At 39.6% G+C, this 20,852-nt stretch overlaps 1 long non-coding RNA gene across 1 annotated transcript in view; it reads left to right on the top strand.

Moving 5' to 3' along the window:
* The window catches only part of LOC125485114, a 144,329-nt gene that overhangs the window by 68,312 nt on the left and 55,165 nt on the right, over positions 1-20,852 (top strand). Inside the window, exons 4-5 of the long non-coding RNA XR_007263891.1 lie at positions 14,299-14,476; positions 15,615-15,634. This is a non-coding gene — a long non-coding RNA (uncharacterized LOC125485114). The remainder of the gene's footprint in view (positions 1-14,298; positions 14,477-15,614; positions 15,635-20,852) is intronic.

Here is a 20,852-nt window from a genome sequence, read left to right on the forward strand (position 1 = left end):
AGCAGGAAAGCTGACGTTTCGGGTCGGGACCTTTCTTCAGAAAATTTTCCGCAGCTGATCCCAGGGATGAAGAGCTTGTCATAGGAGGAGTGATTGAGGACCCTGTGTCTGTACTCGATGGAGTTTGGAAAATTTTCAGAAGAAGGGTCCTGACCCGAAACATCAGCGTTCCTGCTCCTCTGATGCTGCCTGGCCTGATGTGTCCCTCCATCTCCACACTGTGTTACAACAATCTTTCTTGAGGGCTTTTAAGACTTTGTTGGATTTTTATTCTCTTTTATGCTTCAATTTCTTCCTCTCTTTAGGCCTGCTTATCAAAACAGAACCAATTGCAGATGGGGCAACACCAAGTCGTTTTCCATTTTTCCTTCTTTTCCTCCCAAGATTCTCCCTCTTAAAGGATGTGAAGAATTGCAAAAGACAATTTACATCCTATCACCTTGAAGTTTACTCTTGTGACCATGTGAACAGATTTATGTAGCTTTACCAACTGAATTGTCTATGAATTTACCAATGTTGTCTGATTTACAGCAACAAATCCTGCATTTCTTATTGGCATATACCCATATCACATCAGGAGACAGGTTTTTACAGTTTAATGTTTTCAGTGAACTGAATGCTCTGTGATCATTTATAAATGAACCAAAGTACTCTTGCCATTGACATAACTTTACTTTGTTACTCTAATATAAATAGGCTGTTTTAAAGCACGAGAGAAACAATTCTGTGCTGTGTGAAGCCAACTTCTAATGTGAATAGATTCTAACGAGAAACTCTACTTGGACACAAAGTTCACTGGTTTGAAAGCAAATCTTTTAAAATGCCAAGATACAGCCTGTGTGGTTTTCATTCTTAACTTATAAGAAGAGACAAAAGATTTGAATCGATAAACTTTGAGTTGATAATCATGCTTTGTTGCTGGCTCCCTGTGGGTGAAGCCACGTGTGTGCTATTAGCTTTGCATTGAGGAAATCCGGTTTTCTGCAAAACTTCTGCGGTTGGCAGCTGTGGTTTCACAATAAATGCAGGTCTTTCCTTTCACCTGCTTTCCACGAGGTGTCTTTCACAAAAACATACAGAGTCCATCTCACATCTACCCCTACGGTTTGAGTGAACTCTTGGGTATGTCACTAACCTGTGTGGATCTCCAGCTTGCTTGTTTCGCTGCGGTATTGTAATTTGTAAGATCTAGGTCAGAAGTGGTCACAAACTACATTGTACACAAACTGTGAGTACATAAGAGACAATATTGTCTGGTTGAGCACTACAAAAGGCCTGTGCCTATTGTTGTATTTGAGGGAATGTTACATTTCACATTTGATGAACGCGATTCTGTTTCTATCATTTGAAAATACATGAAGTGGATACATCAAGCTATTAACATTTCACGCTTTCAGATAGGTTTAACTTTTTTGGTTGATACATATCGCTGCATGTGTGACCAGCCGATGAACTTACAAAGTTGTCCATCAACGACAATAATGACCATGATCAACATCATCTCACATTATCATCCACATCATCAAAATTGTGTAAGGTTGTCTTAAAATAAAGATGTGAAGTTAAAATTCAGCATTTTTTTTAGCAGTTCAAGTGCCACTGAATGCCATAACATGGATTCTCAAGTCTCTAGAAATGTATTTTGAAACAAATCTTGCAGCAACAACACTAAGCTTTGAAAAAGTTTTTAGATGTCAATTATTCATTCTGAAACAAATGAAGGAACTTGTCTTTGTTGCTGACGTAAAATTAAATCCAAAAATGAGTACATAAATGGGGCAGCCAGCAAACGTCTGCCAAACTTACTGCTGTGGTGTGTATGGAATCTGAATACACTCTCACTGTTTTCGGTAAACTGTGGCAAAGGGCTAGAAGAAGGCATTTCAATCAATGTTGCCCTTTCTTGAGTTGCCTTCTAATGGTGTGGCTTTCCATCGAGCATTTTCCTTTTTAGCAGATAATGTTGCATTTTCCAGCTTGGGCAATTTTCTTCTACAACAACAACTTATATCTATACGAAACCTTTAACATTATCAAACATTCCAAGGCACTTCACAGGAGCATTATAAACCAAAGTATGACTGCAGGCCAAATAACAGATATTTGGTCAGATGCCCAAAAAATTAGTAAAATAGTTAGGTTTTAAGGCACTTCTTAAAGAAGACAACATGGTAGAGAGGCAATAAGATGTTGGGAAGATATTCAGGAGCCTAGAGGCTTAGACAACTGAAGGTTTGATCACCAATAGTGGTGCAATTATAATTGGGAATGTACAAGAAACCAGAATTAGAGAGAATTAGGGGGTTGGAAGAAATTACAAACAAAGAGAGAGGCAACGCTATAGAGGGATTTGAAAACAATGTTGAGAATATTAAAATGAAGACTGCCATGACAACACCAGGCATGCAGAGATCGGTGCACTATGAACTGCACATCACATTTAGCTTTCTGTGCTCTCCCATTTAAAAATGGGAGATATTAACTGTAGCATCGAAATGGCCAGTATGCATACACAGATGTAGCCCATGACATCAGCAGACCATGACAGAGAGCTCACCGACAGTGTCTGTGCATACACCAATGATTTTACCATATTTTGTGCACACGGATGCTATCATCAGCTGATGTGCCACTAACTCAGGTGGGTTTGGGGATGGGGGAGCAAAGGCGTGATGGATGCTGGGGCCCTGGCAGGAGCAGGGATAAATGTTGGCACTGGGACTGGGTGGTGGGGAAAAAGGCCTGCAGCCATGTGTAGGGGGAGGCCTGGAGCATGTACTAGGGGAGACGTGGAGTGTATGTGGGGGAGACCTGGAGCATGCGTGGCGAGAGACCTGGAGAATTTGTGGGGTGAGACCTGGAGTGTGTACTGGGGGTGAGACCTGGAGCTTGTGTGTGGGGAGACCTGGAGCATGTGTGGGGCAGGGGGAGATCTGGAGCCCTGTGTGGGATGAGGCCTGGAATGTGTTGGGGGGTGTGGCCTGAAGCCCGATGTAGGGATGAGGCCTGGAGTGTGTCTGGGGAGAGACTTGGACCCCTGTGTGGGGGGACACTTGGAGACCTGTGTGGGGGGATACCTGAAGCCATGTGTGGTGGGAGACCTGGATCCCTGGATAGGGGTGGCCACTCGGAACTTCTATGGGATGAGGCCTGGAGCATGTGTAGGGAAGATGCGGAGCCCCATGTGGAGAGGCCTGGAGCAGGTTTGGGAGGAAGGCTGCACCCAGATGGCAGCAAGGAAGCCATCTCCATTAGTCTGTTTGGTACATCAGTTTTTACTTAAAATTATTTTCAAATCTGAAGAATCTTTCTCAATGCACACTACCTGCAGTCCCATCTTTGAGACAGGCTACTGCTTTCTATTGCTCACTAATGGTATCAGCTTTCTCTTTGTGCAGGCGTGCACTTTGTGCCACCTATAGGTGATGCTTAGATGAAAATTAGCCAGCAGCAAAACTTTAACCTGAAATGGGACAATCTTCTGTTTATTATGAAACTATTGCTGTAAGTTACAAAGTAGAAAAGCGATCCTATTTTTATCTAAAACACAGATACAAAGATTAAAGATAGATATAGATACTTATAAAGTTCAAATTAAGATCAGTCCATTATCATTATAGATCTGTTATTTGCCTGAGGTGAAGGGGTTGAAAAATTTAGGTCAAGTTTCATCACCTGCGATGGCTTCTGCAGTTGAAAAAGTGGAGGTTTCTCCTACCGGCCGTCTGAGCCGAACAGGTTCTGGAAGTGAGGGAAGGCCCGTTTATTTTGCTTTCACAGTACCACAGGTTGTGGACATTTGGTAGCCTTTACCTGGTTGTCTTTGATTTCTCTGTTGTAAACACTTCCTTCTCTGATGATGTCACTCAGGATTCTTCCTAGAGTTCTGCCTATGTTGGTGTCTCACAGCCTGTCTTTGATGTAAGATGACAGCTACATTAACTGTGATGAATTACTGTTCCACAAAGAGTTGTCTACAAAGCTGGAAATCCCTGTGGGAGTTCTTCCCTTTACTATTTCTCTCAGAAGCTTTGAATTTTCACACTTTAGAAAGACCTTACGTGTTGCCCAAGGGTTAGATGAATTCTAATTTTCTCCTTTCATGATTGATACTGAGACAACACACCAGTCTGTCTGATAGCGAATCAACACACACAATCATGTAACTTCCAACAGCTATCTTGTTAGATGCTGTGCCCATTTTAAAAGGTCAGATCAGCTTTCTTCACAAAATATACAATATTGTAACTACACAGTCTTGACAAACATGTTCATTGATCTGGAGCCAATTTTGGTTAATGAGCACAGGATGTTAGGTGAATGGTGCAAGTTTTGAATTAAGAAATGGGTAGCAAAATTTTAGATAACCTCCTGTTTACTAAAGTACCATCTACTCAGCTATTCATGGGCAGTATTGAAATGTAGGTCCAGAAATTTGGTTCTATTTTACACTGGTCAATGAGCATTTTTTTCACTTTGAAGAAGTAAAAACATCACATTGCCAATCTTAGTCAGGAGATCAAATGACAGCCAAGGTTGGGCTTGGAACTTCCCCTCGTCTTTACCCTGTTTACCTACGACTGCTAGTGACTGTTACAGAAGACAAATGCCTGGAACAGCTTGTTTAGCTAATCTCTTGGGTGGGGCAATGTAAGTGGTGCATGGGTGTGGGTATTTATTACCTAAAACTAAACAATTATCTGAGATGCTGAGAACAGCATTGCCAAAGGAAAAAAAATCTCTGGAGAGTAGTAATTACTAGCTCAATTTACTCATTAGTTTATATTATAAAATTATGGCAAAAATGATTTCCTCAAGGCTGGAAGTATTGGTTAGTCCATCCACAATAGATGGAGTTTGCAAAGGGAGTGAGATAATCTCCATGGATAACACTTTGAGGATGTCGTTCTCGTGTATTCTCTTGCTGCTGTGATTTCCTTCATAATAAAAAATAAAACCAAAGACATACCTCAAAGAGACAACACAGTGTGGAGCTAGAGGAACACAGCAGGCCAGGCAGCATCAGAGGAACAGGAAAGTTGACCTTTTGAGTTGGGACCCTTCTTCATTTCTTCTTTTATTTCTTCTTTATTTCTGAAGAAGTGTCCCAACATCAACTTTCCTGCTCCTCTGATGCTGCCTGGCCAGCTGTGTTCCTCCAGCTCCACACTGTGTTATCTCTGACTCCAGCATTGACAGTTCTAACTACCTCTGAGTGAGTTACACACCTCGAAGAGGCTGTTCTGAGGAAGGGTCACCAGACCTGAAACGTTAACTCGGATTTACCTTCACAGATGCTGCCAGACCTGCTTTTCCAGCAACTTCTGCTTTTGTTCAAAGAGATTTGGGTTTGACTAATCCTTTTTAAGACAGATCCAAATACTGTATCATAAATATTTGCAATAATTATTACAAGAAAGCTAATTAATATCCCTTTGGGAGAGAACTAGCTGTTTAGCATTGAAGTTACTGAGATAATCAAATAGCCTCAAAGTCTCCCTTTATGTAAATAATCCTCTCTGGCCCTTAGGAGAGATTTTTGCTGGTGATGAAATTTGGGGGTGAATTTCAAGGCAGGAATTGATTGGAGTCAATGTGCCAAACCTGTGTATCTTTTTTTCATTTTAGAATGTTTTGCGTTAAATGTCTCAAAGATGACAAATAGTATGAACTAAGTAGGGCTTTAACTCTTGTTGGAAATCTACAAAACTAGCCTCAATGTCATTTCAATTTGGGAACAGATGAGCAAAAAGGTCACCATCAGTCTATAGAGCAAACAAAATACTCAAAATACTCAAAATTATTGTTCTTTGGACATTGAATGACCCATAATTTGTTAGGTTTATTAGAAGTTATTTATAAAATTTATTCGAGGGCATCAGAAGGGGAGGTAAATGCTGAGAATCCCACACCACTGGTGGCTGTAATGCAGACAATTATGGGCAAAAAGGTCATAGCTTCAACATAAGGCAAATGATAACAGTGAATCACTGATTTTCGAATCTGCACAGATAGTTTGTAAGGCAGTGTGGGACCTCACAGAATTTCACCCAACATCCATTGTAAATGACCCTTCATGAGACTGGTATTTGTCGCTTGCCATTTTGTTCCAATTACACAGCAGTTTCCTTATTCTTTCATGAAATATGGGCAGCCTTCCAAGGCCACCATCTGTTGTTCATCCATAATTGCCCTTGAATGTTGGATTAAGAGTGAACCATATTGATGTAGATCTGGAATCACATGTAGGCCAGATCAGATTAGAAGAGCAGATTTCTTTCCCGAAAGGGCATTTTTACAACAATCAGTGATAGTTTCATGGCATTGTTACTAAGCTTAACTTTTCACATTTGAGAAATATTAGTTGAATTAACATTCAACCAGCAGTGGGATCTGAACCCATGTCCATGCCTATTAATTAGCAGTATATTCCTAATATCTGTTCCAGCATCACACCTTACTAATTGCTTTTAAGATCCATTCGCTCTTCTTTCTGTGGGTTTCCAGGTTCACATCAAACTCCTGTCTGCTAAATTTCAGTGCACTCATTAATCAATTTATATTTCAAATTAAAGAAAGGTTTGATATGATAGGGGTGTTAGCAGATATGACAAAGGCATTTAAGGAACATTTAGATAAACACATGAATATGCAAGGAATGGAGGGATATGGACCAGGGGCAGGCAGAAAGGGTTAGTTTAATTTGATGTTAAGTTCAACATAACAGTGCCGGCCAAAGGGCCCATTCCTGTGCTAAACTCTTCAATGTTCTAAAGGTTTGTTAAAACTGAATTCCACGATTGTCAGTAAAATATAATGCACAGAGAAAATTAAATTTCTGTACCTGAATGGGGAGAAGATTTGTGGTCTTCTATTCTTAATTGCTTGGCATTTCAACCAAATCTAGTACAGATTTAGTTGTCAACACCTTCCTTTTGCCCTTTAAATCCGTCTTAATTGCAAACTGCAAATGGGGAAAGAAATCAGGATATTATATGAGGAAATTGACCCATTTAATGATCTAGTTTTTATCATATAAAAACAGAAAGTGCAGAGAAATTCAGTAGGTCTGTAGAGAAAGAAACAGAGTTTATTTTTCAAGTCTAGAATAGTTAACTTGATTGAATTTTTTTGAAGAATTAACAAAGAGGAATGATGAAGGCAGAGCAGTGGACATGATCTATATGGACTTCAGTAAGGCATTCAACAAGGTTCTGCATGGTAGACTGTAGAGCAAATTTAGATCACATGGAATCCAGGGAGAACTAGCCATTTGGATATAGAACTGGCTTGAAGGTAGAAGGCAGGGGTGGTGGTGGAGGTTTGCTTTTCAGACTGGAGGGCCTGAGACCAGCAGTGTACGGCAAGGAACAGTGCTGGGTCCACTGCTTTTTGTCATTTATATAAATGATTTGGATGTGAACATAGGAGGTATGGTTAGTAGGTTTGCAGATGACACCAAAATTGGAGGGGTAGTGGACAGTGAAGAAGGTTACCTCAGAGTAATGGGACCTTGATCAGATGGGCCAATGAACTGAGCAGTGGCAGATGAAATTTAATCTGGATAATTGTGAAGTGCTGTATTTTGGAAAGGCAAATCAGGGCGGACTTGTACACTTAATGGTAGGGTCCTGGGGAATGTTGCTGTACAAAGAGACCTTGGAGTGCATGTTTCATAGTTCCTTGAAAGTGGAATCCCAGGTAGACAGAATAGTGAAGAAGGTGTTTGGTATGCTTGCCTTTATTGGTCAGCGCATTGAGTAAGGGAGTTGGGAGGTCATTTTGCGGCTGTACAGGACGTTGGTTAGGCCACTTTTGGAATAATGCATTCAATTCTGGTCTCCCTCCTATAGGAAGGATGTTGTGAAATTTGAAAGGGTTCAGAAAAGATTTACAAGGATGTTGCCAGGGTTAGAGTGTTTAAGCTATAGGGAGTGGCTGAATAGGCTGGGACTACTTTCCCTGGAACATCGGAGGCCGAGGGGTGACTTTACAGATAAAATCATGAGGGGCATGGATAGGGTGAATAGTCAAGGTCTTTTCCCCAGGATGGGGGAGACCAAAACTACAGGGTTTAAGATGAGAGGGGTAAGGTTAAAAAGGGGCCTTAGGAGCAGCTTTTTCACACAGAGAGTGGTGCATGTATGGAATGAGCTGTCAGAGAAAGTGGTGGAGTTTGGTACAATTATTACATTTAAATGGGTATATGACTAAGAAGGGCTTAGAGGGATATGGGCCAAATCCTGGCAAAAAGGACTAGATTAAATTAGGATATCTGAGTTGGACTGAAGGGTCTGTTTCTGTGCTGTACAGCTCTATGACTCTATACTCTATGACTCTTCCTCGGAACTGAAGACCTGCTGAGGCCTTCCAGCATTTTATGTTTTTATTGCAGATATCCAGCATCCACAGTATTTTGCGTTTATTCTAGCTGTCATCAAGTTGCCTTGATATTCAGTCAATTCATAAGTTTGTGTTGCACTATATTTGGGGTCTTCAATGTGCCAACAACTAGTGTATATCTTGTAGATGATGTTTAAGATTGAGATTCATTGATAAATACAGAGAAAAATAGAAAAAATATTGTTGCAGACCCTTACTGGAAAAATGTTCATGCCCTTTAAATTGGCAAACAAAAAAGTTCTATGATACTTTTTCAAAGTGCCTGGATTAGAACTTGGAGAATTTTATACTTGAGAAAATTGAAGAGCTTTGTATGGTCCCTGCTATCTTCTTACACAGACATTGATTGGCAAAGCTGTTGGCGGCAATCTGAGAGGATAGTCTTGTCGGTTGCAATAGGAGACTAGACATTTGATAACAGGCAGAAAAAATTCGATAAAATGGGAACAACAAATATGAAAAGTTTGCGAAATAGTTCTACTTCTTTCCCAAAATGACTTATATACACAAGGGTATTGGACATCTCCGTGTTTGAGGTAGGAAAGAGACAGATATATCCTATCAGATGCTCCAGAAAGAGTAAATTCTTCAATGGAGAAACTGATGATTCTCGAGAATAAGGATTTGATGTCAATTAAATGCCAATGACATTCCAAGGAATAAAATCAGGCAAAAATTAAAATGATTTTCTCGAATATATCAATTGTCAAAAGACCCTTTTATCGTCCAGGAGAGTATAACACTCATTTACTTGTAGTTTGGTGAATGAGACTGTTAAAGTGATGGAACATGAATGGATCAACTGTATTACAGGGACGTTAGAGATAATTACAACATACACTCAAAGAGATTTAAATATATCCTGTGAGAGTAGGAATCAGAAGGAAATTATGACATGATACAGATCCAAACACCGAGAATTTAGCTTTCTGTTGCCATAACGAAAAGTAAACCTTGATTATTGCTGCAGGGATAGATTTTGGGTTAATTTCTGAACATATATTTTGTTGACAAAGCTTTACGATCAACTGTTGACCTTAGCACAATCCTGATGTTTAGAGAACTGTAATGAAAAATGATAGATGCTTGTGAGCTGAGGTAGACCTTATGTTATTTTTAGTCATTCATGGAACATGAGTTTTGCTGACAGGCCAGCATTTGTTGTCCATTCCTAATTGCCCCAGAAAAAGCAGTGGTAAGCCATTGTCTTGAATTGCGACAGCCTAACTGGGGTAGGTACACCCATCCTGGTGTGGCATGGAGGTCCTCATTTTTGGACCGAAGGAATGAAGATATAGTTCCATGTCAGGGAAAGTTACAGCAGATGGTGTTCCTATATGTAGGTTGTCCTTGTCCTTCTAGGTCATAGAGGTCATGGCTTTGGAAGGCCATGAACTGCACTCATCAGGCAACTGGAGAGTATTATATTAAATTCCTAACCTTTACATTGTAGATGGTGGACAAACTTCAGGGAATCAGGATGCATTTCTAACTGCTCTTGTAGCCACAGGAATTATATGACTGGTCCAGTTTAATTTCAGGTCAATGGCCACTTGCAGAATGTTGATGAGGGCGTCAGCAAAGGTTGTTCCATTGAATGTGAAGGGTAGATAGCTAGATTCTCTCTTATTGGAGACGGTCATTGCCTGGCTCTTGTGTGATGCAAATGTTATTTGCCATCTATGAGCCTAAGTCTGAATGTTGTACAAGCCTTGCTATATGTGTTCAAGGACTGGTCAGGATCTGAGGACATGTAAATAGTTCTGAACATTGTCCAATCATCAGCAAACATCCCCACTTCTGACCTTAAAATGAAAGGAAGCTCATTGACGAAGCAGTTTGAAGATGGTCGAACATTACCCTACAGAGATCCTGTAGGAGTGCACTAGATCTGAGATTATTGACTACCAGCACCACAAAATCTTCCTTTGTGCTAGGTATGATTCCCCTGATTCCACTTGACTCAGGTTTTGCTAGGGATCCTTGTTACTATAGTTGGTCAAATATTACTTTGCCATCAAGAGCAGTCACGCCCACCTTACATTTTGACTTGCTTAAAAGACCTCTATGGGCATATAAGAAATAAAAAGTTATTAGGAGGAGGAGTGGGGATGATTAGGGACAAAAAAGTAGATTTACTTGTAGAAGCAGAGTGCGCAGCTGAACTGCTAAATGGTTGCTTTGCATCTGTCTTCATCAATAAAATGTTGTTGCTAATCTCATAATGTATTAGGAGATGGTTGAGTTACTGGCTGGGGTAAAAATCAGTAGATTTCGAATACCCATCTGTACTTAAAGTTGGTAAAACACCAGGACAATATGGATTAATTTTTGAGAATGATGGGGGAAGTATGGGTTGAAATTATAGAATAGAATAGAATTGAATAGAACAGAATAAAATAGAAACTTATTGTCCTGTGTACTTTTCCATGAAAAATACAATGAAAAGTTTTATAAGTCAATCTACCTTGGTGTGATAGAATGACAGAAGTCATACGTAATAATGACAAAAGGAAATTTGAGACAAAGTTCATCACAGTTCAGTTAACAGCTCCTGGCTTTCTTTCTTCTTCCCCTCTTTTTATTTTTGCTCTTTTTTTTCTTTGTTTACTTTTCTTTAAAGCCTGGAGAGTGGCGTGTGAATGAGGGGGCCTCTGGCAGCATTGGCAGCTATGCCAGGACAAGCCTGATATGGCTCCAGGCCAGCCCGGGGTCTCTCGGCAAGTGAGTAACAGGTCCTGGGCTGACTCCCTGGCCCAGACTCACAGGGTGGGCCAAGGCTCTGAGCCCAGAGCTAGACCCGGGTACCTGAAGGAGCAGAAGCATTAGCAAAAGGAATGGATGGCAGATTGGCGACAACGCCTGGAGGAGCGTCAGACGGGGAACAGGAGGCTTCTCCTGGCCCAGCGATGAGGTGTCTTCGAGCAGCCGAACAGGGTGATCTCGGCCTGGTGTGGCAGTCTTTTCCCGGCATGTCAGCCTGGTCTCAGAGATACTGGTCACTATTTTCAAATTCACCAGAGATACAGGAAGTGCTCAGAGGATCAGGAAATCCTTAGGTCAACTTGTCAGAAGTTTGAGGTCATTTGCTAACCAATCAACAGTTCTCTCTTGCACAGGATATAGGTTTTCCCTTAACATTGGAATTCTTGTGAAGTGATCTCATGAGTGTTAGACCGAAAGCTTCAACACAACGTGTCTTGTCTCAGAAACATTCAAGAATTTCAAATGTTACATCCTTATTCTTGAAATGTTGTAATGATAAACTCAGCAACTGCAGATAAAATCAGTTTGATCTCAACAATGGGAAAATCTTTAGCAAGGGCAATCAGGGACAAAATGTGCAGTCACAGTGACATAGTAGATTAATTAAGAAAAACCAGCTAACAATTTGCTAAAGGCGAATCAGATTAAATAACTTGATTGAGTTTTTGATAGAAAAGGTGGAGAGGGTAATGTAGTTGATGGGTCATATCTGAACTTCCAAAAAACACTTTTTAACAGATTTGTCAACAACTTTGAACACCATGGAATAAATGGGACTGGGGCAGGATGGATACAAACTTTAAGTAATAGGAAAACGTGAGCATTGATGAATTTTTTTTCAGAACAGATGGAGGTGTACAGTAGAGTTTCCCAGGAGATACTACCTCTAATTTTTTTTTTGATCTCTGATAATGAACTTCATTTGGAATTTCTAGATGACACAAACATTAGAAGGATATTGAACTGGGAGAAGGATAGTTAAAGAGTTCAAGAGGATAAAAACAGGCTGGTGGAATGGGGAAAATGCGCAGTTTAAAAGCAAAATGTTCAAGGTGTTACATTTTGATAGGGAGAATGAGGAGAGGCAATTTAACATAAAGGGTACAATTCCAAATGGAGTGCAGGAACAGAGAAATTTGGCACTGAATTTTACGTGTTCCCACAAGGCATATTTTTGGTGGCAGTGGGCCATAAAATAGGCCAGGTGACTAAACTATCACCTTTCCAACCATCCCTAGTCTACCTCCATGATATGGTAAGGTTGACAGGCACCCTCCCACAATACTTAAATAAATAGCTAATGGCAAATTATGTTTATGAACAAACTCATAGGAAATTGGATAAATACCTGAAAGGAGAAACTTTGCCGGGGTACAGGATGGAGGCTGAGAGTGAGCCAGGCTAAATTGCTCTTGCTGAGATTCAGGATGAGCTTAGTGGGCTGTGGTGTGCTGTAAAATCTATGATTTCACTCTCAGCAAAAAAAAATCACAGTTACTGAATGCCTCTATTGTACAACATATTGAATCAACACTCATTGGACTTTTCTTGTTTCAATATTCTCACTTGTTTTATATTCCAAATTTGTTTGTCAATTCTGTTTCTGTCAGTTTGTTCCCCTTGCTCCATTCTCTGTCAATGACGTTGGAGTTGAAATTGGGTTCCACAGGCATTGAATAAACACCTATGCATCCAATAAATGAGATCCGTGTATGAAGGGCACTGCCTACCAAATTGGCAGAGTGATGCCATCAACGTGGGTTCAATACCCACAGCGGCTGAGGTTACCATGAAGAACTCTCCTTCTCAACCTTTCCCCTTGCCTGAGGCGTGAGGACTCTCAGATTAAACCACCACCAATTGTCACTCTCTAATAATTGTCCGAATGGGCTATGGGCTGCTTTGTGGTAACCTTGGTGTTCTTTCAGTTTCAAAATTGACCTTTTTCAGGACTGATCTCTGCCGCTTCCAGTCTTCAGCTTCACTCACTCTCTGAATGGCTTTTTTCAGCGTTAAATCTTCTTTTGAACATGATAAATTCGACAAAGAGACACCAGAAAATCTAACGATAATTCTGTCTCTCATGAATAAAATTAAACAAAGAACTGCAGATGCTCAAGATCTGAAACAAAAACAGAAATTGCTGGTGAAACTCAGCAGGTCAGGCAGCATCTGTGGAGAGAAGGCAGAGTTAACGTTTCAAGCCCAGTGACCTTTCTTCAGAAAAGTTCTGCCCAATTCTGAAGAAGAGCCACTGGACTCAAAATATTAACTTTGCTTTCTCTTCACTGATGTTGCCATCCTTGCTGAGTTTCTCCAGCAATGTCTGGCTTTGTTTTTTGTCTGTATGGATTCTGACCTGAAGTCACAATGGTCACTTTTTTCACTGATCTGCAGTGATAGTTATTGAAATTATGTGTGAATTTCTCTGGATGCTTGAACAATTCTGTTAAATTCTGTTCTTTCAAGAACTTTATTTGTTCTGAGATTAAAGTAATTGTCGAAGGCTTTCAAAACATCTTCAAAAGTATCTGTTTCTTCTTTTACACCTTGATGACCTAAACATTCATTATTATTAGCTTGTTTAAATTCTGAGTTACTATCTGATTTGGAAGCTGGAGTGTACCTGAAAAATTGTTTTCTCCAAGATGTCTTCTTCCATATTTTATTTGGTCTATCTTTGAAATTAAATCTTCCTGTTAAGATTATTTCTGTGGTCAGGTCTTCCAATGTGATTACTTACTTTCTTTGCTTATAAAAAATTATTCTGTAGTAATAACAGGACTGCTGTGTTGTGCTGCAGTACTGAATGTTTTCACATATTTTGTGCGCAAAGTGGAAGATTCCTGCTTTCATGTCTAAAATGGAGGATTCCAGCCTTTGGCAGCAGCTTCATTGATGAATCCTGTGTTTTGTGGCCTTAAAAAATAAATGAGCTCTGATTCATTAATGGCTTCAGTGATTGAAACCTGCTGCCTGTGGTTTTAAAAATGATGCCACCATTAATCAGGGTTTTAGTAAATACATCATTCTATTCATAATTAAAAGAGATGAATCCCACTTTTTAGTATTTCTGTTTGGATGATTAATGCTGCCTGTAGCTCTAGTCATGATCCTCATTTCTTTCAGAAGTTTCTTCAGTGAGGTTCTTAAATGGATCTACCCTGCTGCTGACTGTCCACTCAAAGCCATCCCAGAAGATGTTGTAAAAGCTCCAGACCTTCACTGCATTGGCATGTTGTAAGAGACAAGCCGCACCACTGCTCTGCCATGTTGCAGCTAAACTGAGACTACATCTCACCACGTGGTAAGTTGCTGCCATCATCCTCTTTAAGTGTATGGATCTATAGGGTCTGCTTAGCCTAGTGTGGTAAAGTAAAACCATTTACTGGTCTAACTAGAAGAATTCTTGTACTCAACAAGAAAATTATTTATTGTATATTAGGAAATAGATACAGGGTGCATTGATATGATAACTGCAACAGCGACAATAAGGAGGATCTGGATATTAAGCTTTATTCCTGCAAAATCTGAAACTCTTCTAGCCATTAATCTATATGACAATATAATAATGAATGGCGTTTATGGCAATTCAATGTGTTAACCCTTTCAGACCCATTTACAACAGTTTATGTCACTGGCAGTGAATCACACATCTATTCAACAATTCCTAGCAACAATTGTAATCTATTCTTCCTGCAACTCTGTGCAACATTTATTCCGTCCCAGAAATTCCATAATGCCTACTCCCATCTGAACAGATATGCAGCCAATAAGTAGTGCATAGAGTGTTGTTTGCATACCTGACTCAGGCTAACAAGTTGGCAGTGCCAATTTCCCAAAAACAGATGGTTGAGGCAAGCATTTGCCCCCTGTGCACCTGTTTTTACGTATAATTGAATTTTTTGGCATTTCATTGGCATGTGTTCCGGCAAACCCAGTGTTCAAACTTATCATATGAGCCAGATGGTGAATGTCAGCGGAGATAATCAACAGAGGTCAAGCTTAGTCCAGACTGGCCCCCAATTTCACATGTTTGTCCCTTCCAATAAGGATTACTGAATATCAACGGAGAGTGGAAGAGTGGGTAACTTTGAACCTATCTTACCAAAGGGCTCCCAAGGCCAATTAAACTATCTATTTGAAATGAGCCAACACAGAACAGACAGGGAATCTAGCCTTTGATAATCTTCAAACATTGCTTTCATTTTCCTAACTTATTGAGTGATTGAGGAGCTTGAAACCACATTCAAAAAGTAATTTTTTGGCAAACGTAGGTCAGAAACCAGGCATCTAAGATAAAGGTAATTTCCACCTACTCTCAAAGTTAAACACAGAAGAATAACTTATTCTTACAAGTCACATGTGTGGCCTAGTTAGGTAAAATATGCCATTTGGAGACCCAGTTAATATTTTGTCTTTGTTTGTTTTGCTACTCTTTTCAGCACCATTGGATTTCTCCAAGGTGGGTACTTTCTAAACCATTAACTAACCAACAGTCCAGTTGCACAAATCTAACATGATCTTATTTTGCTGTTTGAATTAGTTTCCTGAACAATACATCTACACAGAGTTATTAAATAGCTGTATAAAGCCATTTTATACAACATCCTGTCCCACATCCTTTCAGTCTTCTTGCAAACATCCTGTAAGCAATTTTGTTTCAGTTTTTAGACTCTAATTTCATCTCAGTAGCTGATAGGTTAGTCATGGTCATCTGAACCCTATACACTGTAGTGTAACTTCAGAGTCAGCTTGTTATTCATACACACATACTTTGCATCTCCTGTGTTTGTCACTTCAGGTGCCACTCTTTAAAATGTCTAATTTTGTTAATTTTATAAAGTTTGTTCAGTATTGGTATCAAAACAGGAAAACAAAACCAGTCATTTCCTCCTAGTTGCTTTGACCTTGGAGGTGAGCCAGAGTTTCACTTAGAGGAGCAATTGCTCCCAAATTGGTTGCAGTATATTTACATCACCATGTCCCTTGAGTAGAAACAAAGAAAGACTGACTCACTGACTGAGCCAGCAGATAGATGGATGAATGTTTAGGACCTATAATGAAGTACTTTCAAAGAACAGTGATCATTTTAATATATGGAAATACAGGACAGTCCAGTCTAGGATACAAGGCTGGACTCCTAGGCTGATCCCATGCATCCACTGAGCACATCTGGTTGCTTTACTTCTTCCCAAATATCAGCAGCTTGCCAATGCTGAGGTACCATTGTTCCATAGGAGGACACATTTGGAGGATGCAGGTTCTAAACAGATTCACCCACCATCATCTCCCTACTCATTCCACCCCGTCATGATAATTACTGGTGTGATCATTTCAGGTTTATAACAAACCCAACCTAACACCCTAGTGTGCACTGCAGTCCTATTGGATAGCACTTGTGATTATCGGGGCCAAGGCTTCTTCAATGGCTCTTGAATGTAATTTTCAGTGTGTAATTAAGACATGCAGCTCAACAGGCCAAAGGTTCATCATAGCTGGTAAACTATCATTGCCTGCAGGGCCCTTGCACCAGTGTCAGGAGAAAATTCAGCAAGCATTATCACTTCTGATTGTCATAGAAAAATACCCTTCCAGTATTTGGGGTAGAAATGCAATACTGTATTAACATACCACTTGGTTTGCCATAGTCATATAGTCTCTAAAGTCAGAGTAGCGATCCTAGAGTGAGTTGAGTAAGGACACAGGAAATACAAGACAAATGCCCAAAGTCAAGTACATAGGCCATGTACTGACAGCAAAAGATCTTTGCCTAGATTATATAAAGGTGAAAACTGTTGAAGTGATGTGGTAACAGATGTATAAAAAACAGATGCATATACAGTGCAAGACAACAAGGTGCAGAGCTGGATGAACACAGCAGGCCAAGCAGCATCATAGGAGCAAACAGTGCAATGGATTCATCAACTCGTTCACAAATTTATTGCCCAATTTGATGTCGAAGAATGAATTATTGCACTACCTCGCTGCCAAGTACGTATAGTAGCGGAACACAGAATAAGAAGTAGCATTCATCAAAGTTAAGCAACTATTGATGACAATGCCCATGCTGAAATACCACAATATCACTGAAGACATCTCCCTGAACTGTAACATCAGTGTCCGACTTGGAGCAACCCTATTGCTGAAGAAAACCAGCTGCATTTGCATCCAGGGTATTAACACAAATGGATCAATCTGTCCATTGTTTTTGCTTGTGAACCTTTTCATCAATACCTACTTGGAAGGGAGAAAGTAACAGTTGAGTCTGATCACAAGCCACTTTAAAGCATCCTCTTCAAGCCACTATTATGGCTCCAAAGCAATGGTAAGGTATATTAATTTGGTTACAGAGGTATCATTTGGACAAGACAGACAAGCAAGGGAAGAAAGTGTATGTCACTGACATACTGTTGAGAGCAGCAACTTTATGAAGAAAATCAAGGATGTTATGGCAAAGAAGGAAATCCTACACTTCCAAACTGAGGCTGCAGCTTTACATGTTCTGAAAGTGATCAACCCAGCAGACATTGCTCAAGTCCAGTGAACTACCCAACTAGATGCAACTTTTCAAGTGTTGCAAGAAGTATTCATAAAAGAGTCGGCCTAAAAACATCAAAGACACTCTTCGGTCACAAGAGCATATTGGACATAAAAGATGAAATGACAGTCCAAGATGGCATAAGGAAATAGAACCATTATACCCAAGGAGTTTGGAGGAGAGATGCTGTGAAAAATAAATCAACATCTGACACATGAACCTGTGTTTTCTTTTTACAGATGCTGGAAGTTCAGCTTAGTGCTTTTCAGCATCTTCTGCTTTCTTATTTCAGATTTCAACAATTTATGGTTTTTAACTTCTCCAGAATTTGTGGTTTTACCTTGACTCAATTATTTATATAGCACAGTATCTTGGGTGGTATTATGGATGAAAGCTATTAACCTGAAACACAAACTCTATTTTTCTCAACACAGATGCTGTCAAACCTGCTGAATGTTTCCAAAATATTCTATTTTTATTCATCATTGGTATTTTATAATGCTGAATTTGTCAGTCGATGTTCTTGAGATTTCATTGAAAGAGCAGTCATTGTATTTTCGCAACCAGTGTTGTCTGTTACAAATCGCAAGAGGAATCCAGGTTGCTGAGGCAACATGTACTTTTTGTTAACATGAAGATTTTAGTCTGGATCTATGAAGCAGTGATGGCAGAGGTTCCAATAGTTTTTCCATTACAGTTGTCAAGACCCTAGAAGCTCTGGAACACCTTTACTACACTTCTTTATCTCCGTAACCAACTTTCCACTCCTTAAAATATCCCTTCTTGACCAAGCCTATGATCATCTAATCTAATATCTCCTTACGTGGTTTGAAGTCACACCTTGTCCTATAATGTACCTGTGAAGTGTTTTATTATGTTAAGGGTGCTATATAAGTTGTCATAATTTACAAACTGAGCTATGTAAAGAGAGGAACGTAATATGACAGGTTACCCGTGCGTAATTGCAAACAGAAGGAGGCTGAGTGCTGTGTTTGGAGAAGCAGGTGAGGCAGGGTGTTGTAGAGCTGTGCAGAGAGCAAGAACATTGCAAATGGGAGTCTTACTTAATACTTCTGGTAAACTTGCTAAACTTATCACTCTATTGTTGTGAAGTGCCAATATATGTGGCTTTAACTCTTTCAAAATACTGATAAGAACATTTCCTGGGCACCCCTTCCTGAGGTTCAGTTCATCAATTTTTCTCTCCTCTGTTGGAACCCTACTGAAGAACAGGGGTAATTGGCTACAGTTACCTCACAAACAGATTTTGAAAAATGAGTGCCAGGCAGTCACCAGCAAATGATGAAATGCATAAAAAAAGGGGCAACCTTGCGTGATTTCCTGTTTCCTCAATCAGCAGGTTGTTTACAGATGATGCTAGGAACGCAGGTTACTGATTGATTATATTAAAATGAGGTCCATCTATCCAAATGAATCAAGCCTTCTGCCAAAATAAGGGCAGGCAGAGTAAAACCATGCCAGTTCAGTTTACACAATATACAAACTCAACTCTACTGTCTCTGTCACCACACCTTGACCAGGGATGACAATTCAAGTAAAGTAGCTGTGAAAAACGTTCCAGTTCCTATTAGATCTATTACTGAATGAAATGAATATAAATAATGAGGGCAAAGAGAAGGACAGCTCTCATGTTTTCAGCACTTTGATGAGTCCTTTGTTTTAACATTCAACACAAAACTTGTTGGTTGTCCACACCAATAAACTGAAAATGGATGTAAATTTTTCCTTGTGTTTCAACATTGAAAAAATTTGAATTATGTTATATCATTGAAAATATTTCTAGTATTGCTGTAATTAGTTTTCATACTGAAATCAGTACAATAGTGATCTTTACTTGGCAAATGTTAACATATATCAGTGAGTGTTTCTTATCCGTTTGATGATTAGTACACATTTTTAAAATGTTGGACAATACTGCAAGGAATCTCAGACACTTGTACCTTTGAAGTATGTTCTCGGACAACAGTATTATGCTTTAGCAGTATTGTGATATTATAACAAAAACAGAAGTTGCTGGAAAGGCTCAGCAGGTCTGGCAGCATCTGTGAATAAAATATCAGAGTTAATGTTTTGGGTCCAGTGATCCTTCCTCAGAACAGAGGAACAGAGTTCTGAGGAAGGGTCACCAGACCCGAAACGTTAAGTCTGATTTTTTTCTTCACAGATGCTGCCAGACCTGCTGAGCTTTTCCAGCAACTTCTGTTTTTGTTCCTGATTTACAGCATCCGCAGTTCTTTCAGTTTTTATTGCGATATTGTAAGCTAGCTCTCAGCTGTTAATGTGGTCTCCTAGTATTTTGAATTCAGAAGTAGACATTTTTATCCATAATAACCTTTGTAGAGATTGTGAAATGAGAGTCAGTTCAATCCTGTTATGAACAAAAGCAGAGTAAAATACGTACTCAAATGAATGGGCTATTTCACACAGGTAGAGGAACAGTATATTATGGATGGTGTTCATTGTTATCATGGGATGCATTCAAAATCATGTCAAGGCTAAATGCACCATGGTATATCTAAAAAGAGAAACATATTTATATTTGTTATATGAATTGATTACTTCTTGAAAAGGAGCAGAAAGATCATTGACAAAATGAACAAATGACTCCATAAGAACGTTGAGTCTTCAATTAATACTCAGATTGAATTTCTTCTGTTGTCATTTCAATGTTTTGAAAAGTCAATTTTCTGACAATCCTTCTATTCAGGGCATCCCTCAAACAACTTCAAGTATTCCAAAACATACACAGTTGAGATTTATGAAAGATATTGATACTAAAGAAAAATTCAATCAACAATTTCACTCAGTTCGATAATTCTACATATCCTCCAACTGCTTCCCACAGCTTGCTAAATACCATTAAAATTCGATCACATAATGATATCAAGCAGCCCTGATATTAAACTTGCTTTACTCCAGTTCAAGCCTGAGGCAAGTTAGGTTAATGCAGCAGCATATCTAACATTTAAAAGGGCTGGAACAAAAACAAAGTTGCTGGAAAAGCTCAGCACGTCTGGCAGCATCTGTGAAGGAGAAAACAGAGTTAATGTTTCGTGTCCGGTGACCCTTCCTCAGAACTGATGGTGGCTGGGAAAATGTCAGTTTGTATACAGAAAATAGG

This window comes from Rhincodon typus, chromosome 16 (genome assembly GCF_021869965.1).
Source record: "Rhincodon typus isolate 14 chromosome 16, sRhiTyp1.1, whole genome shotgun sequence".
NCBI classification, from domain to species: domain Eukaryota; kingdom Metazoa; phylum Chordata; class Chondrichthyes; order Orectolobiformes; family Rhincodontidae; genus Rhincodon; species Rhincodon typus.